The sequence below is a fragment of the Anser cygnoides genome, chromosome 7 (genome assembly GCF_040182565.1).
Source record: "Anser cygnoides isolate HZ-2024a breed goose chromosome 7, Taihu_goose_T2T_genome, whole genome shotgun sequence".
Classification (NCBI taxonomy): Eukaryota; Metazoa; Chordata; class Aves; order Anseriformes; family Anatidae; genus Anser; species Anser cygnoides.
The window spans coordinates 34,137,638-34,163,518 of NC_089879.1; the positions used below are offsets into that span (position 1 = coordinate 34,137,638).

At 43.4% G+C, this 25,881-nt stretch overlaps 1 protein-coding gene across 14 annotated transcripts in view; it reads right to left on the reverse strand.

Moving 5' to 3' along the window:
• ZMIZ1 (zinc finger MIZ-type containing 1) overlaps positions 1–25,881 on the reverse strand; it is a 352,884-nt gene that overhangs the window by 225,352 nt on the left and 101,651 nt on the right. For 11 of the 14 annotated variants that reach the window (XR_010832874.1, XM_048074827.2, XM_067000623.1 and 8 more), the window contains one exon: positions 5,941–6,023. The exons of the other annotated variants lie outside the window; for them this stretch is intronic. The gene's annotated coding sequence lies outside the window, so the exon portion shown is untranslated. The remainder of the gene's footprint in view (positions 1–5,940; positions 6,024–25,881) is intronic. 14 annotated transcript variants of the gene reach the window in all.

A 25,881-nucleotide genomic window follows, 5' to 3' on the forward strand; every position in this document is an offset into this window, starting at 1 on the left:
TTTTTTCTTTCCTTTTCCCCATCCTTTCATAAACTTCTAAAAACACTGACAAATCAGGCAGAATTAATCATACCAGGTTAAGAGATGGACTTAGCTATAGACAAAGGAAAAACTGAGAAGTAAGATTACACTCATATTGTTCTTTTGTCTTGAGAAGGAAAAACATTTCTCTCTTCCCACTTGAAGGCCTCAAAAGGAAAGTTATACTATCAGAAATAGCAGGGCTTAATGAAATGTGTGAAAAAAACAGTTGTACCTTGAATTTTCTAACTTCAAGTAAGATTAAATAGAGGAATTTAAATTCAGTTAAGTACTTTTCAATATGAAATACATTGAAAAATTCTCAACAGTATTACTGTTGCAGATCAGTTCAACTTATTGAAAATTGGCTAGCCATTTAGAAATATATAAAATCCATTATTTTCAAGTAATTAATTTCAGACTCAGTTCTGGAGAGTCACAACTTATGCATACACATATATAATATACATATGCATAAGCTATACACGTCAAATTAACCCATCAATTCCCTTCTCTATGTATGCTTTTAGTGAAAAGATGCAGATTTTTGGCTGCTACAGCAGTTGATCTAGAACACCCCAGAAGAACACATTTCCAATTGCTGGAAGAACACACTGAGGAGATAAACAAGATTAAGGGGAAAAGGGTGGGCGGAGAAGTAAAATAATTGCTAGTTAGCTACAAATATTTTTATATTGAACAAAAATAAATATTCAATCAGCATATTATTTCTTTTGGAAGTACGTCTTTACACAAGAATGCAAGCTAGCATCCTTCATAAGGCTGTAAGGATCTTGTCCATATCACCATAAAAGAGTTCTAGCAATCTCCAGTGCAGTCACATGATAAATAGAACATTTCCATACTGATTCTATTTAGTCTCCCTTCAAAGTAATGCAATCTATTAAAAAGTAATAATAATAATAAAAAAAAAAATCCAAAGACCTCTGCTAAAAGAAGTACCTCATACTAAAAGGCTCGTCTATACTGGATATAAGTACATGGCTCTTTGTTTAGACAGAGTAAAACCAGGATAAATCACAATGTGTTTGCAAGAAGGTTCTTTCATTTTTAACCAATACTGGTTAAAATACAGGTCAATTCGTCCAGATAGAGAAACCTTCATTAAAAATATATTTTATTTTGGTTGCTTTTCACTGTGCTGAAGTGATGTCTTCCCACTGTCAAAGGCAATTAAGAATATGGAGCTTTTGAGCACAAGTTTCCATCCTGATTCCCTTTGGCCTGCCTAAACAAAGTTTCATGACAAAGACTTGGGAATTCCTAGGTGACAAAGGACAAAACCCAATGGCATGGAAAGCACTATTCAGATATACATATTATCACCACATAATTAACTGGAAAAATTCTTTGCACTTACAAGGGCATAGAACTCACAAACCAGCGAGATCCACTAAGGAACAAAACAAAACACTGGAACATCTCCAAAAAAAATTAAGTGCTTGTACACTGTTTCCATTAACTTATGAGGTACATTTGTGTCCCTTTTTCACCTAAAATTTGCTACAGTGCTACAGCGTTTTACTAACTATCAAAGCACTGGAGACAACATCAGGAAGAAACTCAGACATAACTAGCATTTTACTCCATTACACTGAATGAGATTTCTTGGGTATTTCTCTCCATTTCTGCATGTTCACTTAGAAAAAGCACAGACAAGCAGAAAGCACCTAACTTAAAAGACAGTTTGCTTTTGAATCACGTCTTGCTTTTACAGAAGATAAATACCAGTGCTCCGGAATTTCTCAGTTAAGCGGCTTGTTGAAACAGCATGTTTCTCCTCACATACAGCAGGCCCAGTGCCTTCGGGGCTACTCAGCTCCACGCTGTTCCCACTCACTCGACTGCTCTACCTGCAGAGCGGTGCCTACAGCCACTGACAACACCCATCCAGAAGACTTGGCCAATGACCGTGGTACGATTTTTATGTCACAGCAACCAAGATTTTTCTACCTGTAAGCACTGGGGAAAAAAAGGACTCTGCACTCCCCACCTCACCATGGACACGGCAGTGGGAACACGAACGGTTCAGCCGGCTGCCCTCCGACCCTGAGCAGGCCTCGGCCTGGCTCCAGACATTTGAAATAGCAGAAGCGCGAACAGAAGGGGCTCAGACAGCGATTGCTGTACCCCACCTACCTACCCTTACAGCATGGGAGCACTTCCAAAATTATCACTACAGCTGCCTTAACTGGTTCTTCCCACCTTTAAGGAGGGAAAATATCCATTTTTTCTTACAGCTATTTCTGTCAGCAAAGCTGTTTCTAGGGGCTGATTTCCCTTCCTCACACCTCCAGCCTTATTTCCTGGCACATCTTTGCCTTATTCTTTCTTCTTCCTACCCAAAGACATTCCCACCATTCGATTCACTGTTTTGCTCATCTCCCTTCTTTGTTTTCTGCTGTTGTCCAACATTTGTGTTGCTTCCTCAGTGTCCACTGAGACATGCAGAGATAGCAGCAGGAGTCAGCCAGCACTGTACTAGTAGCAACCAGACATCACACGTTATATTCAAACAAAACAGAAATCTTATTTTAATAAGGTAAATGATGCTACACTTCCACACCATGGCAATACCCTTAACAATCAGTCACTAAAGTCCTAAAGATTGGCTTCAAAAAGTTTGGTAGGATAGAGGACGAAGGAGCAAGGAAGTCCTGTCCACGTGCTGCACCCAGGCTCTTGTCCCATCCCCGATCTACCCAGGCTGCTCCTTGGTGTGCCACTTCAGGGGAAGAATATGGAAAAAAAAAAAACAAACACACCACTAGCACCACCAACAAAACCACTCTGCTTCCTAGCTCTGTGACAATCTGTGTGCCACCTTTCTGTAACTTCTGGTGCAATTACTAACCTGACTCAGCAACAAAGCCATATTGATACTGTCATAAGATGTCCGCTGAGCGTGCACTGAGTGGCCCCTGCAATACACAGCCACGCTGCTCTGGCCATTTTCTCGGTGAAACAGCTGGAATAAGCAGGTCCTGCCTCTGGCCACTTCTTATCAACTCCATCACACTGCCTCTCTCCACTCCTCCCTAGCAGTGTTAGGGCAGCGTTAAGGCACTGTGTAGTGAATTCAGTTGGTTAGGCTAAAAATACTCCACTCATCCTCCCCTTCCCTGCTCATTTTTGCAGGGTTATTTTTAAAATGCATCCATTCTCTGCTCTTGTTCAACAAGCAGCGCAGCTTGTCTGGAAGGGGAAAGGCAGGAGGGGGAGGAGGAAGAGGAAGATGCATCTCTTTCAACCCAGGAGTGCAGGAGGCACTGCAGGGTCTGCTTCAGCCTGCCTTGCCTCTAAGACCTGCCACATCCATGACATTACAGGCTAATACAGAGCTTCTCGCAATCCATCCCAGCTTGAGTTGGTGTTTGCAAAGTCTCAAAAGGAGCCTGTACTATTCCTACAATTAGAAAGAACAGGTTTGCATAATCTTAACCCTCATATCCCAGGAGCCAGAACTAATTCACTGCTTTTCTAATTTGACTTGGGGATTCTACACTGCAGCAGGAGGACTTAGGAAATAGCTCTTCACTGTAACCTTGTTTGAGTGATCATCTTTTGTTTGCATTATTCCAGTTTGCAAGATGACAGCTATCAAGTCAGATTACAGAATGCCACTCACAGTGACACATGCCAAAAGTAAACCATTAAGACCACCTAAACAGTGGAGTTAGGCTTAATATTTAGGTTGCCAGGAATTACATTAAGTAAGAAATGCAGCAAGAAAATAAAAAAAGCACCAGGTATCTTAACTTTTTTTTCTTTAGAAATTGGTTATTATTTGATAGGAATTTACTAATAGGAATTATTAAAATTAATTGGACTGATCTGATAAAAACTTCTGGATTCCTAAAAAAAACACACCTATACTGTAATACATTTAGTCTGCCAAAAAAAAAAAAAAAAAGGAAAATAAAAAAAAAATCTTCCTGAAGTCCCTGTTCTTTCTGTGTGTTTATGAAGCCTCCGGAAATACCATGGCAAACATTCCAGCTCTACAGCAGTGAGGCCATGTGACCCCAAGGCACAGCAAGGAACTTACTTCCCGAGTTTCTTCATGGAATAGAGAAGTGAGTTTTAGTTTTACTTTTTTAAACCAGGATCCAAGTCTAGAGAAACCTTTAGCAGATTCTTTCAAGTACCCAGTTTTAAAACAGGGTGTTTTCTCTCTTTTTTTTGATGTTTTTTGCGTTTCTATGACTGCACATGTTATTTTTATAATAAAAGACCAAAGAATTAAACCTATATTCACTAGGCATAAAATACAACATACTCTTTAAGGCACCACTAAAAACATTTGCCATGTCCTCCAAATCTCCTGTTACAATCAGTACTATTGTATTTCTCAATATTGCCAAGATCTTTTCCCAGTGCAAAATACGGCACAGTTAAAAACCTTCCTCCTTCTAATCTTCCAGTATGATTTTAGTTAGAGCTATTAATGAAAGGATTTATGCATATGAGCTTTACTAAATGTTACAAAAAAGTACTTATAACGTGAGCTTGAATAACAACCTTCCATTTTTGCAAACAATCGTGTAAGTACTTGGAACTAATCATTTAACATGTAGGAGTATGGATGAATCATAATGTAATAGTTGGGTATCAGTTGAAATATTTGTTTTGTCTTAAAACAAAATAGAACAAAGCAATGCCATACAAAAAGGAAAACAGTTCTGCAGTATAAAAGCACAGCAAATGGCAGGCACACACCACTAACTCGCTTTAGTAGCCATGTCAGAAACGCTTCTCATTACCAGAGGTAAAAGAGGGATGGCATTTCTGCTGGAAGCAAGTTTTACACTTGATTCTTTCCTCTCCCCTCTCTTTCAGCCTATAAATATTAGTCTTACACATTTTTCTCCCATGCAGCTCTTGAAAAGGTTGAGTTTTTCAAGGCTGAGAGCAGACAGAGATGTTCATCAAGAAATGCCTTCGGGTCAACTGTCTGTAGCTCATCAAAGTGCAGCACTGAAAATATGGATGAAGGGGAGGAGGATTATACGAGCATGGTACAGCAGATTAAAAAAAAAAATCTATGCTCTGATGATCATTAGCTTTATACTTTTGGAAACGGATTCAGTTATCGTCCAGGCATCCCTGGTGGTGATGGTCACAAAGGTACCAACTCCTCCCTCCCATTTCAGCTGCATTCAAAACAACTACAAATACATGAAAGTTTCTTTAATGATATTTGCCAATACAAGGAAATGCCACGGGGATGTGATTAAGAGTAAAAAAGGAGATGAGCCACATGATAGTGTAAGGAAAGGCAGCTGGTCCACAAAACAATTAAGATGTCGACCAAATATTTGAAAAGCTCTGAACAGCACTGGAAATAAGGCAAAATGAGACTACCTATTGCTTTACAAAATACTTTAGATATCTTGAACAAAAAAAACACCAGCAGAACAAGTTAGCAAAAGACAGGGGGGAGGACAAAATATGCAGAGCATCTACTATCTGCTTTTTCATTCTGTACAACAGCTGGACATGAGATATTGAACAAGTTATTGAAACTACTGTTCATTTCTACTCAGGGATTTCTCCTTTGTTTATTATAAATGCACATTTATTGGCAGCAAGTAGAACATATTATTGCTGTGTTTTATAGCTCAAATGGCTCATGCAAAGAGTAATTTGTTTGTATTCTGTATCACGATCAATAGCTGTACCAGGGATAGCCCGAGGAATGTTTATGCTGAGGGCTTTGCTTGCAGTGTTTTGTTGTTGCAATCAATTGACCAAACAGGACTGCTTCTTAAAGCAACAAATAAACTTTGATAGTGACCAGATCAGTCGTTAAAGCATAAAGCATGAAGCAGCATCTGGAAAAAGACTGAAGGCCCCCAAGTATTTCTTACTGCCTACTGGTCCGTAAAGCCTTCCTACCTGAGTATTCCCCACCGGCCTTTCTTCCTCTCGGTAGCTGGGGAACGTTTCCTCAATGCCCTCACATAACAAGATCCAGTTTCCTGCAATAAAAGCACAGGCACATCATACTTCCGTTCTCCTGAGTGACACGGTAGCATTTGAAAAAGCTCACTGCGCAGACCTGAGATAAATGAAGGACATTTAGGAGTCCCAGGAACAAGTCTGGAGCACCAGATCTGAGACTTGGTCCACAGTTCCAGCCACCCCAAACTCCGGAGAATCACTTCAGCAGTTTAAGTCTTACAGGTTTTCTTGTCCATAAAAATGAGATGAAGAAAAGATAGTAGGATTCTGTTGAGGCTTAAACCAAAGTTTACCAACAATGGTCTTTTTTTTTCTTTCTTCTCAGTTAAGAGTCATCCTGAAGTCTCTTCCATTCTCTTTATACAGGCACTCACCGACTGCTACGGGCTAAGTGCCATTAAAAAAATAAACAACCCCCCTAACTCTGCTTAAATGGATACACCAAAATACCTCAAAAACACCACCCTGACTGTAGCAAAACAAAGTAAGCTTATGGATTACACTGGCACAGCACCACAACTTCTAGGAAATGCTTTTTAATTATAAAGAAATACTGTAAAGGGAGACTGCAGAATGTTTACGGGCACTGTGTATTTTGTTACATGCTGTTTCAGCAGTCAGACAAGGTGTCCTTACAGGCTTACGCTGCTAGGCTCTAAAACTCAGCACATACTGAAGAAAGGAACACGATGAGTACATTTTGCTTCTCTTTTGAATAAATTCCAAGTAACTTCCACGCAAAAGAATTTTTCACTGAACAGGAAAAAACAAGTCTGGTGGAAAAAAATAATGTGCAACTCGTGGCCAGTGCAGAACCTCCACAATGACCAGCAATGGAAGCAGGCACTTGGATAACACCTCGTGTGATGCAAAAGTCACAGGTGACCAACAACAAAGCAGAAAAACTTCGAGTTTTTCACGCAACTTGTTACTTGCAGTAACATTTGTTACGCAATCTTATTTACCCTCCTCACTGATAATTCAAAATGAATAAAAACATATCTGAAAAACATATGCTAGAAACAGTCATCCCATCACTGGTATGTACAGTGCCACCAAGGGACAATCTGCGTCAGATGGGAACTCTGCTGTTCTCGTCCCGCAACAAATGGCAATTCTAGAAAAGTTACACATTGACAGGCACCCTGGGTGAATGATTGGCTTTTAAGGCCTCATTGAACTGTGACTGTTTTCCCCCAGAACATATTTATTCTCATCCAGAAGTTTTCCCCAGTGCTTTTGTTCTGCTTATACAAGCCAGGGGAAACATGCTAATTGATTCAGATTTAGTACGTGTTAACATGACTTTCTCAACTAACGCAGACTAGGTCTTTAATTAAGTCTGAATTAATTATTTATCTAACTTCATTCCTCCCGCCAAAGGATAAACTTTTGTTCCACCCACCCCAGGAGCTGGGTACCATCCCAGGCTCTGCTGGCGTGACGGGACGGGACCTCAGCAAGTCAGGCTGCAGCGTTTGCTTGGCAGCTTCAACTCTGCCTCTCACTTCTCCCTCCTGGACGCTCGCTTCCAAGCCTGCAGTTGTGCAGCTGCACGGTTAGCTGGATCAGGGAGCTTATTTCCTTCAGCATGCTGTCTCATAAACAGCTGTGCCAACTCAGCGCAGGGAACGGGCACGAGGGCAGGAGTGCTCAGCCGTGATGGCAGAGGGTAGATCAGAGGCTGCTTAAACCAGCTTAAACTGCACCGCTGTGAAATACGAAGCCAACGCTTCACTCCACTCTTTTGTGCTTTAGTTCCTCCATCTGCAGAACTGGCACCACAATTCCTGTTTTGTTTTATAAAGCACCTCTGAAAAGGGCTATCCCATTAACATTTCGGTGAATTCACACCGCAGACCACCCACCCCTTTTGAAAATCAGGTCCAAGCTTCCCTGGCATGGTCCCCACCAGCATCTGCTCCACGCTTTCACTCCACAACCTGCTCAGGGGCCAGACCATCGCCCCTGCCTGTTCCTGGGCCCTCATGCCAGCCCCCAGCCCTGCCAGCATGCTGAGCAGGGGTTTGGTCTGAATTGCATTCAGCCTATGGAAAAAAATCAGCTTTCTGAATGCCCGATCAGTTCTCTCAAACTATTTCTAGGAAGATGCTCAAGCCAGTCACACTGGCATAGTTTGGGGGTAGGGGGCTATGCCTTGAAAATGAGAATAGATGGGTGGGGGAAGAGGAGACAACTGCAAACACCGTAAAACCAGCATCAACAACCTTGCCTGGCGTCAAACCACAGCCTTGCTGTGGTGCAGCACACTGCCTCAATTTCTCATCGATTCCCGGTTCGCAACCCGTGATGCAGCTGATCGAGAGCGCTCGGGGAAGAGTCAAACACTTCGTGCAAGCATCCACCAAACAGCACAGGATAGCAAAGCTGCTGGGGTGCGAGCTGGGGAAGAGAGGGGAGCCCGCAGCTCCAGGCACAGCCAGCAATTCCTGCGCGTACAGATCCAGCAGAGGGAGCACAAAAACAGAAGGTTTATTTCTTGGCCAAATGTTTTGGCTATGAAACACTGGATGTTTGAAATCCCAGGCACTTTGTATCAGATTATTTCTATAGTAATGCATGTGTGGTGCATTACAAACGCATAATAGACAAAACCCTTGCTCTGAGTAGATTACATTGTAAAAATCAATACAGTAAAAGAGACAAGCAGCACACGCAGCACGGGCTGTGGAGGCTGAGAACAGGAGGGAGAGGCAGCACAGCAGGGCTGCCAGCCCTGGCGATTTGATCATGTCTCCTGCAATAACAGGAATTTTTCCTACAGCCAGCTCTCAAATGTCCCATCGTCACATGGAAACCTCAGTTTTCAGCTTCTCTTTGTTTTGCTGTTGCTGTTTGTTTGTTTTAAAGGTGCTATTTCTAGGCTTCCAAGGGGAAAACACAAAAGCTACAGAGGTCATAAGGCATGCCCTAAAGACTCAAAAACTCCCTCTCCCCTCCCTGCCTGGCCTCCTCCTCCGCTGCCCCAGCCCTGGGCTGTCCTTGCTCCCTGCAGGGCGGCCGCGGCCCCTCGGGGCTCCTGTGGCCCCTGCCACCACCGCTGCCAACTGAGGCCCAACGTACCACACTTAGATTTGAAGACAGGGCCTTGGTTCTTGGTGATTTTGCACAGGTGGATCAATGGAAAAAGGTTTGTATACGTACAGGACACAGCCAGAGCATGGTGGACAGCCTTATGATTAAATCACGAGAGAAACAGTGAAGCGGGGGGGACCGGAAGAAGGCCAACAAGAAGGCAACAGAGCCCACCTTCAGGCCCCCTAAGTCCCAGCTGCACCACCACAGCAGACCCAGGTCAAGCACAACCACCCTCCCTGCTTTCTCACCGTGCCCCAGTCCCACCTGGTCACCCCTTCACCAACAGATCTTCCTGGGGCCCCCATCTCCTCCTCAGCCCCCGGGGGCCTCGCTGCCTGCCTCAGCGCTCAGCCTCGGCTGGGCTGAAGCAACAGTGAGGAACTATAATCCAAAGGATGACCAAGAGCAAAACCTTCAGTTGCCACACACAAAATGCAACTTGAATTCTATATATCCAAACAAAAATGAAGAGAGAGCAAACAAAACATGCACACAGAAATCCTTGGAAGACAGAAATACTGCCAAGACAGACAATTAAGTGTGCTGTGCAATCTTAGTATGGAAATGCATTAGACAGGTGCACTTCAGGGTTTTTTCCTCTTTTCATGATTTATTCCTGAGTTCTAGCATTATTCTCCTTAAACTGCAGTATGTTCAAGCTTGGAATTCCTGTAAAACCGCGGTGAAATTTACAGTGTGTGGGCAACCCCAGCTCTCACGTATCCTGGGCTGCAACTGGGTCAGAAGTGAAGAACACAACGTGCTGCACTTCCTACACAGCTTACTGGTCAGCAAGAGAACTTCTGCCACACGGAAAATACACAAACTTCTAGACAGTGTTTAAATATTAAATGCTGTCCTCATCAGTTAGTGTAGCCCTTGATCAGCCCAGTTTTTAGAAACTTAGGGGGTTTTTTTTGGAAGTTCTGAAGCGATTCAAATTCAACACTGTGCATATGGCTGATGAGCATCCGATGCTGTCTTCTGCCAAAAAGTCTGTTAGCTCTGTATGAAGGAGAAGCATAAAGCGTTGCTCAAGTAAGCAATGCACACTAGGTGCTTTCTGGGAGAAAAAGAGAGACTAAGCTCACAGCATCGCAGAAATGTAAACAAAGATCATGTTGCCCTGCCAAGGGTGGTGTGCTCCCTTCCTGGGCAGCGACAGGGCAAGGAAGGGGATCAGAGGTGGGAGGAAAAGATGTGGAGGGGCAAAAGTGATGGGGGTGTCAGAGGGATGGTAGCTTCAGAATGACAACTGTCAACTTTGTCTACACCTAGGCTTGGCCCCCTCTAATCCTTAGCAAAACAAAACCCAAAAAGCACACCAACCCATCCCACTAAAACACAGCATCTGCTGGCTACAGCACAGACATAAACCGAAGGGCAGAAACCTGACTCCAAAGCTGGGCAGCAGAAAGCAGCCACACTGTACCCAAATGCCCCCATCTCCCCTGTGGCAGCGGGTCGCAGGCAGACAGGCCGTGGGGCCGCAGAGCGTGCTTTGCTCAAGGCTGCCAGGCTCCGACATGGCGCCCAGCTCGTGGCTGTCACGCGCGGCGCCTTGTTACCATCGGCAGGCCTCTGGGGAGGCAGGCGGCCTGTTATGGGGGCAGAGCGGAAGAGCAATGAAAACTTGTAGTTTTGCTTGTTTGTTCCTATTTTCCACTGGGGTAAAAGCAAAACGTTTGTTTACTTAGTCACCACTTCCTTTATTATTTTTCCTCTGTGTGTTTTGTGTTTGTTTTTTTAAATATACCTTTAATTCAGTTTAATGATTCCTTCAAAGCAGAAGTGGAATCAATCTCAAAATTGCATTAGACATTATTTGAAAAACACAAAATAACGAGCACACCTTTTCTCAGATGTAGCTTGCGACTTCCTCACTTTGGGATGTAAGGGGATTTTAGGGCTGTATCACACTCCGTGTGCAGAAGACCTGACGGCAGCAGTAAGCAGCGTCACGATCTTCAGTTTACAGCACCAACAGCAAAAACCCTTTGCCTCTCTTGGCTTGCTCCACTACAACCCCATTTCTAGGACAACAACTTTCCCAAACCTGTTCTCTTTCCCCTGCCACACATGAGGCCCAGCACACCTGAAGCCACCAGGCCGCCATCACTGCGGCCCCGGCAGCCCCCCGGTGCTGTGGCCTGAGGTGAAGCAGGGACAACAAGAGGTGCTGTGCCCTCTCCGTGTGGGGCTGTCAGCCGTGAGCTCCTGCCTGCCTGGCTGGGCTGCTCCTGCTGTGGCCAGGAACGTCCAAAGCCAGCCCAGGGGCAGCTGAGTCCAGCGCAACCCCTGCGTGCGGCTCGCCACCATTTCCCAAGTGACCATCCCCACCTGAGCTGCAGCCGGCGGCAGTGTGCTGGGCTGCGTCTTTGTGAGAGAGGACTGAGTTGCCAGCTCGCAAGCGTAAGATAATGAGCACTATTAACCTTGGCTTGCGCCGAGCCATTGTTCTGGAGGTTGGACACCTCTTGAAAAATCCCATTATTAAAGACCATTTGCCATCTATTTCCATAGCAACTTTTTTAGTTTATTTTGTTCTGTTTTAGAAATAAAATTCCCCTTCCCTTTCCCTTCTATCCTATTGTACTTACACAGCCTCAAACAATAACCCACTCGAGCGCGGCCATGGAAGTGGTTTGAAGGAACAAAGGCTGCTGCTGGCATAACCAGTGCATCCGACTCCCTGCGTACAGCTGCCTGCATGCCCTCCGCAGCTCCACGCAGCACAGAAGCTGCCGATCCCCTGTACTTCTGCTGCGTGCTGGATACAAAATAAGCTGTGCGCAGGAGGAGCCAATAAAATCATATTGAAGCATCGACTGATGGTGCAGGTGAGTCACGAGCGAGTTCTGCAGCTAGTCCTGCTAAAGGAAGGGCTGCAAGAAGGTTGGGTGACCTGGAAAGAAAGCGGTGTGCACGAACAGGACGAAGACGAACCTCACCGGAGGGAGGAGGCGCAGCAGCAGGAGAGCGTCTCAGGCTCCGCGAAAGGAGATTATTGCCACATCTAGCAGTTAGCACCCACCCAAGTAGTGTGCCATCAACTTAATTCTCAAACGAGACTAACAGAGCAGCGAGACAGGATTAGACATGCTTGTTTTTAACCATTCATTTCTCTCTCTGGTGGAATACTATCAGCGTACCACTGGCATCAAAATGCCTGCCCTTCAGAACGAGCAGAGTGCGTTTTTAATTTTACATGTAGCAGTTAGGTCATATGGGGTTATTTATTTTTTAATTTAAACCGGTAAAACATATTTAATCTGTTTTGAGAAAAGAACAAATTGATTTAGCAAGCAGTTCAAGCCTTTCCCTGGAGACAGTCAACCATACTCAGCAATCTGGATATAGGTTGAGACTTCACTGAAGTCATTTTAATTGTAGGTCATAAGAAATGTCAAGATATGAAACACCAAGGAATACGAAAAATTAAGCCATCATTGAGACTAACAAATGCCTTAGATTTGGCAGTAGAGTATTTCTTTAAATCTTTATGGCATTCCTACTTATGCACGGTAGCAGAGCAAACTCGTTAGGGCTGCATGTAATACATGCACATTATTTTTGATGGTGGAAAAAAAAAACAACCTATACTAAGGGAAAACACTGAGGTGAAAGAAATTTAAAACAGTACACTTGTGCATGTGTGTGTTATCTTTTCCACTTCATTTCATTACACTAAACATCTTGTTTATGAACAAAAAGTTTTTTCATCTGGGTCAGAAACCATTCTTCCTAAGACAATAGGAAATAGACAGGGTTGCATGTACAGGAGTACACACATGAAAAAAAGCAGCAAAAATTAAGAGGATTTTAAAAGTAACAAGAACAAAACAAAAAACAAACAAACAACAACAACAACAACAAAAACCAGAAAACCACAACAGTAAAACCCTTTCAGAACTTTGTGCCCAGGTTTTATAAGGCAAAACTCTTCAAAATTTTCTTCTTAGCTAAAAAAGCACCTGTAAAACAGGTTTCTTCATGTGGAAACCCCTTATTTCTGTCATTTAGTTTTGAGCTGAACCTTCGTTTACTAAAACCCTTTTGTAGAACATTGCTGAAATACCAAAAATTTTCCTTTGTCCACTTTCCTCAAACAACAATGACAAAGGAGGGCTCTAAGCTTACCCACAGAAAGTGAAACCCCCGCATCCTTGTTTCACTTCTTAAAACAGAGAAAGATAAAAAATCAGGAGCACTCATTTTCACAATCAAAGAACATTATCCAAGAGCTCTTACTAAAGCATCTAATGAAAACATACATAACCTCTCTCCTTCTCCTACGAAATAAAGCGTAAGGGTCAGCTATGTGATATCAGCTGCAGATATATATGTATGTGTGCATGCTTTTTTGTGTTTTTTTTTGTTGTTGTTTGTTTGTTTTTTTGTTTTCATCATCCCAGCCTTTTGAGCTTGATCAATATACAAACTTCCATTCCCAGCATTATCTGCCACTCATGAGAGTGGAGACAGAAGTGGGTACTTCTCCCCTTTTGGCTAAATCAGAACAGATCTTAGCAGCAAACAGCTATGGGAACAGAAGGCACTCCAACTGATGCGCTAAAGGCCACACTAATGAAAACAGTTGTACACTTCTGGAAGAAGGGAAAAAAAAAAAACAAAAAGTAATTTTAACATCCTATTTTGCTGCCAGTCAAATCACTACTAAAAATCTGCATTATCAACACTAATTTCATCATTTTTTGCCACTGTTCCTACCAGGTGTGCCAAAACCTACAGAAAAGCATTTATATCTCTAATTGTGAAGCTGGGCATTTTGCTTGAGTTCAAATCTATCCACTGCCAAGTCCTTCTTGTTGACATACTTAAGGCCAGTTCAGTGAACACTGCGATACCCAAACCACCTCCTTCTGCAGCAGAAAGTACTGCACATACACATTCCCATGTGGAGCACCATGGGGCCAGGGGACATCACCGGCTTTGCCTTTACAAAGGAGGAAAGCTGCAACGCTGCAACCTACGGAAGATAGAGGCAAACATGCATTTACAGACCCAAGCCTTTTGTGCAAGTTAATGTTACAGAGAAATAAAAGCACTGAAAGGAAGGATCACACAGACGTGTCGGAGAGAAAGAGTCCTATCTTGGGATTTTACAGCTAGACGCAGTCTGAGGGTGGTGCGGGTCCCCCCAGCCTCCCCTGCCAGCCGCTCGCTGCAGCAGATGGGCTGCAGCAGGCTCCTCTCTCCTCCATCCCACAGCACGAGCTGTTACGCAAGTGCTCCCAAACTGGTAGCCCTGGATCTTGGTTTTCTGCTCCTCTGGGAGGGCTTGAGGGCAGCATGCAGGGCCTCCCCTCGTGCCAAGCCCTGACAGGCTGCCCACGCTGAAACTCTGGGCCAGCTTCGGCTCGGGGAGGCAGCCAAGAGCAGAACGCGTTGCACAATTTGTGCTCTCTGCGGACATCTGAGCTGGAAAGACAGTCATTGCAACAGCAAGCTGAAGTTTGCCTCGGGATCTTGTAAGTTTTACTGCAGGCTGTTCCTAAACTCTTCCACGGATGGCATTTGTAAAACTTGGATTAATTTTCTGTGACGCTCTAGAGGGGGGGCAGAGACCCTAAACTAAAACCCAGCCCTCCCTCACCAACCTCACTTCTCACAGCCATGTAAACATCCGCTCACTTCTTTCGTGTCCTCAGAAAGCCTCTCCCTTCAACATGCCAGAAGCTTTTAACCCGTATTCAAGACGATAGCATCTAGCCCCTGCTCTGAACAGGCACAACAGCAGCAGAGAAACTCCAGCAGACGAGCCCTGGGAGACCCTGCTCCAAGCCTTGGAGATGTGGGACTGCCACCGAGCTCTCCCCTGCCCCTCGGCGGGCAGAGCTGGCCTGGGAGCTCATGACTGCACCCCAGCTTTACGTGGGCACGGGCAGCGCAGTCAGCGACCGTGTGTTTTTATCAAGAGAGCGATGGGGAGGTTTCAACAGGCGAGGCGCAGGCAAACGCTGCCTCCTGCCAGCCCCTGGGGGTGGGATGGGCACCCAGGAGGGGAGAGCTGGTGGGGAAGGACTGTTTGTGCCACACGTGACTCGCGGCCTCGGCTAGTAATTAATTCTTCCTCTCGAGAGAACACATCCCCATGCCAGCCCACCCACCCTCCTCTCGAACAAACACAGCACCATGGAGGTCAGGGAGGGGAGGACTCGGTAACAGGGAAGAAAAAAACAAAACAAAACAAAACAAAAAACCCAAGCATTTAATATTTACATAAGAATGAAATGTTTCATTAATTACATACAGAATCAATTTGCAGCTATTTTCCTTAAATTTCTCAGTCAAACCCACCGATTTGAAGCACTTTGAACTGCGCTGCACCAGTAATTGTGGATGAATATTTTAGATCAGTCTTGAATCACTGTACTGCATATACCGAATGAACTAATAAGCTGCTCATGTGTGGACTACTAATGCATTTCCTTTCTTTCCTAGACAGATGGAGTGCAGTCTAAAATCAGTTGGATTGGCTACTGGGAATCTTCAGAAAGGCTTACAAAAACCTTTAGGTCTGCTGTTTTATTAAAAATATTACTCAACAGCCTGCGTGTGTCTAAAAGGAGCCAAAAAAGAAGCAGAAAAACCCAAACAAGTTTGCAAAGGCATGAATGAACAGTTGGACATTTCACGCGACAGCAGCAACCTGCACAGAGTGACAACGAATACTGCAACTGAAAGGTTACTACAGGACTACCGAAACGATGGACATTATTGCCACCTACACCGCATTTATCACAATATGGCTGCTTACGGACAGTCATTTTAAATTACATACTGTGGCATATCACTTCTGTCATCTGACAGCTGTATTCTAGTTTACAGAAGCATCTGTTGAGTCATCAGGAGATCAGAATAGCTAATTGCACTTTGGGGATGCTTTCAGAGATTAAAAGTCCCCTTATTTCAAGCAAATTTTAAGTGTCCCCATAAATTGAACTCCTTTTTCATATATAAAATTAACATATGCACCCACACTCCAGTGAAATTGATGTATGAAATGTGAAGAATAACTTCCCTAAAGGATTATCTGTTTTCTTCTGCCTCAACTGTGCTCAGCAACGTGGAACAGAAAACAAAGATATAACCTGAATCCCATGTAATTCTGAAATATGAACTAAGACGTGGCCTCCGCTGGCTGGACACAGAATGCAGAGGAGTGAACCTTCACTCTCGAGTTTTAAAAATAAAAATGTAACAGCTGTAAACTGTTAGATGTTTGACATCTCTTTCCTTTGCAAAATAGTTATGTTTCCCAAGTTTATACTATGCTTTATTCTACAAGAAACACAGTACATGCTGTATCTTTGACCATCACAAAAGAGTATTAGACAAGCCAGAAGAACCCAGAAGATTAAACACGGATGTAAACATTAAACCATCCACCATCTGAAATTGTACCTTGTACCAATTGCTTCTTAAACGCAGGTAGGAACAGAAGGCAAGTGATCACCTTTCATATATCTAATTATCCAAACATTTGAATTAAAAAGATCAAAAAAACTTGTGGAAAACTTCTGTGAGTTTTCAAAACGCATGAGCAGTTGCTTCCAAGCTGAAGTTCATTGGAAGCTTCCAGCCTCCACAGCAGTCGGAGGGTTAATATAACATATTCCCTAAGAAGGATCTATCATATAAACTTGGACTTAAAACAATCTAGCAGTGGATTTTTTGTTTGGTTGGGGTTTTCCAGAAAAAGAGACAGTTAGTCCATTGTTTCTCAGACATGACTGAATTTGCCTGTTCTGTAGCTCATGAACCACAGAGTTCAATTAATCAAATATTTGATTTCACTCAAGAAGTCATCACAGCCCTGAAGTGCTACTGCATAACCAAGAACACCATGCAAGCTTACAGGCACCAAGACCCCAGCTAGGTTTTGCTTTGCCATAAATCCTAACCTGACAGCACATCTCAGACAATCTAAGCAGACCATTATTCTTTAGTGCTGAGGAAATCAAACTTAAAGGGAGAGTGTAAAAGTTGAGACAAGGACTGCAATCATGACCAAGCTTTAAAGAGGTCCCTCATACTTTCGAAGTTACAGCATATTCCCTTGCTGCTAAACTGAACGGAGACTGCTGTCTCAGTTGCATTAAATTATTAGCTAATTAGCCCTGAGTAAGGACAACAGTGTGTTGATGCTGGCAAGCTGTGAAAAGAACACTTCAGCAAAGAAGATCAATAGCATTTTTGTCTGGCTTACAAGAAGAAAACTGCTGGCCCAGGTTATGAGTTTAAGCCATTTTTCATTTGGCAGACAAGACAGCACTAGTGACAGATCAATACAGTAACTTTATGATGGGCTGCTGCTCCTGCAGATGGCAGGACCATAAACAGGCATCATTTTTAAAGCCTGGAGCAGTACATTACTTAGACAGAAACCACCTGACCTTTTATAATACTTAGACATTCCCACACAACACGGCACATCAGAAAAACAGAGAAAACCAGGAGGATTAGCTGTCCTGTAAAACAGAAGGGAATATTATCTGCTTGAAATTCATTACTTGAAGTAGCAAGCTTCCGTGCTATTTTGGAGATCGCACTAAAACCACAAGGTTGGCATCAGGTAAGCACTTATTCCTTTAAAGAGTGAATGTTATAGGGGATCACTTCTTATTTGATGCAATTTTCTTATCTCTAGGTTATCTAGAATAATAGAAGGAAAAAACTTTCATGTGCTTTTAAAACATTAGATGAGTCACTATCATCTGCAATTAGTAAGCATTTGGGAAAATACATTTACAAATGGGTGGTTATTTTTCCCATATTGCAATATACAGACCGTAGCATTCACATTTATGTTTTTTTGTTTTTTTTTAAACTTAAAACTGTATTAGGATTGCCAGTAATGTTTTACTACTTTATCAATGGCAAACGAAAAGAAGGTTTTATAATGCTAGTGCTATTATGTTAAAACCTCTAGCTGAAGAGAACATGAAAGATAGCACCTCAATAAATGATTTAGGTCAGATCTTCAGCTGAGGACACAGGTGGAACATCTGGCTCAGTATTTACAGTCTTTTCACTATAAACATGAAATAAACACAGAACGTGGTGAATTAATCATATCACCAGTTTTCTTCTGGCTCCTCTTCTGAGGCTGTTTTGTGTCAATTACTGGAGAAATATCTGCTCAAGCAGGACACTAATTTTACAAAAGCACACTGGGTTTGTGGGCTTTCGTCAATACTTTTTGGTTGCTTCAAGTAACTAATTAACATTAACGTCAACATAAAGGATAGAAGGAGGAGAAAAGTATTAACAAGCTCAATATAAAAACTGGCTCCCCATACGGTACTGCCATGCAGCTGGGTTCCAGCCTGAAAAATGAGATATTAATTTGGTCACTAACTCTGCCTTGTGTGATGTGAGCAAACAGCACTGCGTTTTCCTCTTACTAACACCACGGCCAGCATTAGTACAAAATACAACAGAACAGCACAAAAACCAGAAGTCTCTTGGTTGGGCTCCGCTCGTGCTAAGAATAACTCGGCGCACACGCACACGATGCCAGATCTGCCACTGATCTGCCTTGCTCCCCAACGCAAACCCCAGCACCTTCCACAAGATCCTATATACATCAAGCTGTGCTACAGCGAGAAAACTACGTATCGAATCTATTTTTAAAAGAAATTGAATTTCTTTAAACTCCAAGGCAGGATGGCTTTAACAGTTTCACATTTATAATCTCACCTCTTTTCAGCACGCACAAGGGCTCTTTATACCCAACCGCACTTAGACATGCTGGCTGCCACGCCTGCCAACCACCACCACTTGGTTTCAGCCCAGAGACTCTGCCAGCCTGCCGCAAAATTGCTGGCACAAACACACAAAACAGCAGCCCACAACTCCCATTCGCAGGACGCAAAATAGACTTAGAGATGAGGTCTCAGTAATCCGGCTGGGAAAAAAAAAAACACAACTCAATTATTAGGTTTTGGTTGTAAAGCCTGCACCTATTGTAAAATAAATAAATAAACAGAAGCTTCTTGTAGACTGCCCAAGTGCCACTGCTCCAAATCCAAAATAGCCGCGAGCAGTGCAGGGAGCTGCTCCGGGAGCCTTGCAGAGCAGAGAACGTCTTCATCTCAGCATCACGTCAGTGCTGCCTGCTGCCTCCGGGAAGTGGGGAAGGGGATGGAGCCGGCGGCGGTGCTGGGAGGAGACCATCAAGGTCCTCACCGCGACTTGGACTTGCTTATTTTTCCTCTCTCCCTGTCAAGATCTACACCACACCCTTCCTCCCAGACCAGTCTCTGCGTATTCCTGCTCTGTTCCTTCTTCAATCAAGTTCCCTGGACAGTTTTCTGTACAAAGAGGGCCATTAACTATCCTCGTTGCTATTGTGCTATTAAAATGACACGGCCTTTGTCCGAAGACAGCACAGTATGAAGAGCTTTATAGGCTCGTAACATTACCACCAATAAACTGAGACCCCACTGAGGACCTCCACAGTTTCTTGTTGAAGAAGTTGTACATAAAGCGGCAAATCCACAAATACCGCAAAGTGCTGCCACTTTGCTACCACTCAAAAGATTAATTAAGTTGAAGGGAAAAGCAAAGACAGGTTTTGAATCCCACACTGAACTTCTTCTTTGTCCTACAGAAGCAAGCATCTGAGTACCTGTTTTGTGTTTTTTTTTCCCAGCAAAATCTCCCCTGAATAGCTCACTATATCTTAATGCCTGCATCAGATTCAGCCAACACAGAAAATCAGCTCTTCGCTTTGTATTTTCAATACTGCATTCACATGAGAGACACCTATTAATTTTAGGCTTTGCATTTTAATAAAACTATGAACTATTAGCTGGATAGTAGAGCATTTGTGGAAGGAATCATGTCTTCATTATGCACAGTGCCACGATCATATCTAGCTCCATGATGGCGACCAGAAGGTAAGCTCACAATGCGCAGATTAATAAAACCAATAATGAGACTAAAATAGTGCATTCACATTACACATTGTTCATACTACCATCCACCAGAGCCAATCCTTTCGAGTGTAATAAAGTGAAGGTATTATAATTAGAGAGTTCATAATGCCATTTAATCAAGTGTGGAGCTAGAGCACAGTGGGTTGTATACCAAAGACAAAACCACATGAAGCAGTACAATGCTGAGTGCAGGAAAGGGCACACACATTCTTCAGGGAAAATAACAAGTTACTACAAAGCCATGTTTGTTTTCAAGTACTTAATCAAGAGAGTTTGCATACTAGGTAATTTTACATCGTGAAAATAAGTTATTTCATAAACAGCAAATGAAATATGACCACAAGCACATCTTTTGATTCCTGCAGACATAAAACGCCAGATTTGAGCTCTCAATTTGTAAATTAATTCTTCATAGTTTTATTGGAAGCATTAATTATACTTATTATATACTTTTATATACTTTATACTTATTATAAGTACTTTTGTATTACTGCTTATTACTTACAAATTGCTTTACAACAACTAACCAATTTTCATGACACCTCTAGAAGTCTCCATGCAATGAAGCTGAGACAGGAGGACCCTGAGCTATCAACGACAGAAAAGCAAGGGTCAAGTAAAGTCATGAGTAAAACTGAGGACTTGTCCATAGAAGTACCAGCACCCGTGGCACACCCCGCGTGACGTGCTTCTCCCAGTGAAGATCAATGCTATTGCTGCTCCTTCCCCTCCCTTAAAACCAGACCGGGGACTACCCTGATCCTCTGCATGAAAGACAAAACTGAATCAAAAGAGTCCCTGGCAAGTGAGAAGCTCAGATGCCCACTCCTGTGTCATAGCCTGGCCTCCTGGCCACGCTGAGAGCTCTTGCTCACCTTCCTGCCCAGAGCCTGTGCCGTCAGCTGGCACCATGGGGAGCAGGCACGCTCCTTGGTGGGCCAAGGTGTCCACAGCCACTCTCTGGGGAAACAGAGCAAAGACCGCTCGTGGCCTAACAGCCCTTATTTTAACCATACCGTTATATTTTTAGGGAAACACCAAAAAAAATTTCTCCATTTCTGGAGAAATTTCCTTATTTCTGGAGAAACTTGCTCAACTAACATGAGAATTCAGAAGAACAACCATCAAATGTTCCCAGAAAAACACTTAGGTTTTGGGGCACAAAGTTTACCATACAATTATTATTTATCTCATATAGGTGCGTCTAAGAAATCCTATAGGTATAAGTTCCTTAGCTTGATCTGGATTTGGGGCCCTCAGTGCCCAAATGTGATCTTTCATTATAATACATAAATACCAGTAACTATACCAAATGTATGTATCCAAGTTACCAGATAAGTCTAACTTGATGCAGCAGTAACTCTGGGAAAATTGAAGCAGAGAACTAATGAGGCAGCATGGAGCTTCAAAAAATTACTCTCACGCAAGGCAAGTGTCTTCAGACAGACGTGTTATTTAAAGATTTGCTGCACATATAACAGCACATTCCCAAATGCCAGCAGATCAAGAAATAAAAACGTCTGAATTAAAACAGGGTCTGCTTCAACACCCATTAAGCATGTACCGAAGATGCCCGTTGCTTTAGCCAGCGTTGGGTCACACCCTCACCACTCAATTAGGCAAGTTTCATGCCTTTCAGCTTATTTTTGTGACAGTTGAACAGTAGCCATTCCCAAAACAGCAAGATGTGGCCTTCCATCTCCCTGGCTTCTCTTCATGGACAACAGCTCGACATGTAAGGACTGAAAAAATAATTTGCAAACCAGGAGTCAGCATTACCTTAATCTGTAGACTCTCACTCAACCTTTGTCACCTCCAGAGCAGCGCTGGGATCGGCAGCCTTTTATCTGAGCTTTACAACATTTCACAGAGTGGTTTCTTCCTTCCCTGCCCTTCATGCTCAACTCCTTTTTCATAATTGCATGGCAAAATGAATAAAGTCCAGAGATCACGTGCTTTTATCACTTAATCCCAAACAGCTCATTAAAGTATGAATTTCTATTGATTTTGTTGGGTCATTTACACATTCAAAATACTTGGGTACTCAAGATGTGTCAGAATGAGCATCCGAAAACTTACTCCAGCGTTGAGGAGAAATGAGGTGTCTTGTTTCTTCCTTTAGAAGATTAATTTATTTATGAATTAGGAAAATCATCCTGCTATCTGCACTCTATAAACGTATTCCTCGAAACATGGGAGCAGGCTTCATATGCATAAAATAAATACAAATTAAAATACACCAAAAAAATAGCAGGACATGTAGTTTAATCCTCACTCAGAAAAACACTAAAATCACAGCTTCGGTACGGATGAAAAGCAGGTCTACTCTTTGTTAGCGGAGATAAATGTTTGCCACCTTAATCTCTAACACGCCGTTCTTATGCAACTGTGGGGTGTATTCCCAGGTCAGTCTGTGGGAGATTTATCCAGACAACGTTAATCCTAGTGCCGAACTTCACCGGCGTGAATCAAGCCAAAGCGCTGCAGAACATTTTAGCCACAAGCAGTAGCTCCCATCAGACGGGACACAGTCAAGATAAAAATCATGCTGTTCTAATATCCTCAGGGCTTTATCCTGCCAGCACTAACTGATAGCGCTGCTTATGAGAGATACTGGTAAAACACAGCAAGAGTAAGGACACAAATGTATCTTTAATCCTTTATTGAAGCGAATAATTTCGATGAACGCCTCATCTCTAGTGTTTTTGATTGAAACTGTGCCATGACATTAAACTATTTAGACTCTGACTGGTTTCCCTGCTCACACACACAGCGTTGGTTCCACGAACGTCCCCCAGGACCATGTGCACCAAACACCCCACTTGCTGTACCGTTTACGGACTTCAGACGCCATTAGTCATGTCTGTCTTTTGGAAGGGCTGCGGGACCCTTGGTTTTGAAAATCAGGCCTTTGAAGATGTGAGCTGGCTAACTCAAAAACTCAGCACCCAAATCCAAACCCACAGGTCCTTATTCCCAGTACTTTTGATTTTTTTAATTAACTTCTTTTACAAGCATTTTAAGTATTAGCCCTTCCTTTGCACCACAGCTCCTTGTCAATGCTTCAGTCAAAGTGAAAACCACAGTTGTTTGACATGGACTTAAGTTGTTTAACACCACTTTCAAATAAAGGGATGTTAAACACCTGAACGCATTGCATCACACTTATTTTTTTTTCCTAGTTGCTCTAATTTTCCCTAAGGCAAAACACTGGAATAATCACTTCATTGTTATATTTACTGACAATGACCCTCAGAAGGTGATAATATATTTATCCCATAAGATTACATTAGCCTTAATAAAACCTAATGGAAACACAACTAAATCCTCTTTCTTATCACTCATTAATTTCAGCAATCGCTATAACTTAACCGCTCAAAGAGCATTAAAGCCTGTGCAGAGAACAAATGAAAGAGAACTTGCGCTGCCTTTCACTTGCACTTTTCATCTTGCTCACTGAACAAATTTCGGGTAGGTAAAAGCAGAGGCCAAGCCAACAGGGGTGTGCAGGGCACCAACACAGGCAGGCGGGAGACGTCTGCACGGGACACGACCTGGGAAGCTCACGGTCCAGGCAAGACCGAACGGACGGGATGCAGTGAGCGGGAAGCTCGTAAAGGAAAACAAATACGATTATTATTATTATTGATTTACTTCTTGTTGACACTGCAGGAGAATGAAGTCTTTAGGTGGGATTTGAGCAGAGCAAGGCATGTTTCACAGGGAAGCATGTCTGACGTGCAGACGGCGACACCGGCAGAGGCGAGGAGACTCTCAGGGGAGAAGCAGGTGGCCAGAGCACCAGGACTCACACTGCTGGCAGAAGAGCCTTCTGGCAAGGGCACCTGCCTACAGGTGCTCACGTTCACCGTGCCCGGGGTCGTTCTGGCTAGCAAACAGAAGCGCACAGCTCTGGTGGAGAGCTGTCGTCTGTATTTCCCTATCTCGTCTGTATTTCCCTATCTCGTGCCTCCTTTAGAAAGGAGAGGTCCTGACGTGAGGAATCAGACTAGCCCATAAACGAGCCAACTGTGCTGAAATCTGGTTTAACTGCACAGGTCAGGATAGCTCATCAGCCAGCTGCTCTGCGATGTACGTGTAACAAGACACCCGCAGCTTGCTGCCCCTCCAGTGTAATTGCACATCTTGTTCTTTGTAATCATACTTACCACTCAGACGCTGCTGCACAGACATGGCTAATCCTCACGGAGCCCACTGAGAGGCAGGCAGGAAAGGATCACCGTCCCCATTTCACAGATGGACAGAAATACACGCTACCTAAAGGAGTCGGCTACTGCCTGGAATAATCCGATGCACTTCTGCCGACCTGGGAGAACTCGGCCTCGCTTGCGCTGGCGGCCAGCTTGGCCAACAGAGGTCATTTGTCCCAAGCCACAGGGTGTTACTGCGGGATGCAGAAGGAAAACTCTCAGGACCCTGAGGGCAGCTGTATTCAGGGGTCACTGTATCATGTGAACTACCCAGTAAATACCTTAAATACCTGGGCTTTGTGTGTTATTGGTTTTTTGCCCTCCTCCCCCTTCCCCCCCACCCCCCCACCCCAACAACCTGTAACAGATTCTAGTTAAAAAGAAGTCATAATAAAGCTACAACTATTGTTATCATTCCACTGTGGAAGGAAAGAATCTCCCCACAACCTCATTAATTCCAACAACAATTACAATTATTAGTTATCGGGGGCATCCAGAACATAGCATGGCAGCTGGTGCCAGAGGAGAGACGGTTACTTGCAAGCCATAAGGAAACTTACAGGCCATCAGAAAACGAGACAAAAGCAGTGCACAAGTGACATGACATACACACAGTAAATAATACAATGAGGCGGCTGCACAATATATTTTTCTGTATTTGTTACCAGGCTACATATGTTATTCTCAAATACCATGGTAAAGCTGAAACTACCAGGATAGTATCTTACACGAGAGCTCTAAGAAGGGCCACTGGCTTCTAGCAGTGAAGTATGAGAGGACAGCCATGCTTTGGAGGTGAAATGAAGAGACAAGTGTCTGCCCAGGTGAAGATGGACGCACAGACATTGCAAGTGTCCGTGCAGGGGGAAATGCAGAGCAGAGCATTGCCACAGCACATCCAGGCCAGCAGACCTACTCAGTGCAGATGCTGTGTTTGGTACTTTCTGGGCAAGGCCCGTGATTTTTAATCCCAAATGGACAAAGAGCACGTCGTGTTACAACGACCTGCTGCACTCTGAGTGCGCAGGGTGCGACTGAGGGACTTTTAGAGTAGCAAGTATTTTCTTTTGAGCAGACAGCATACAAACGTACTTGCTAGTTGGAAAAGAGTTTCGGTAGTCATTTTACAAGCTTTTTAAGGTCTAAAAGATAAAAATCAAACTTAACTAGCTATCCCTGTATTTGAAATGACAAATTATCAACCACAATTAATAGATCAACCACCCAAACTTCCAAGACATGATGTCATGTGTTCTTTTAAACACTTCTGGTACACTTAAAATACATTTCCAATCTGTCTTATGGATTTCACATTGCTAGGAACTTTAGAAATGCAAAATGATTTCCTCAGTTTGGTTTAAGCAATCAACTGGCTCCAGAAGCCAGGGTTTTAAATAGAACGATGACCACGAGACCAATAGCCAGGTTGGGGCATTGACCCCAGCATTACTTTCAGACCCGTTGCTATTTCTCAGTCCCCCTTCAATGTACCGCTGCTCATCAAAACGGGAGCTACTTAGCTTACAACCCTGCACTGAAGTTGCTTCTCGCTAGCAGGAAACATTTACAAAGCCATTTTATATCACAGATTGATGTTT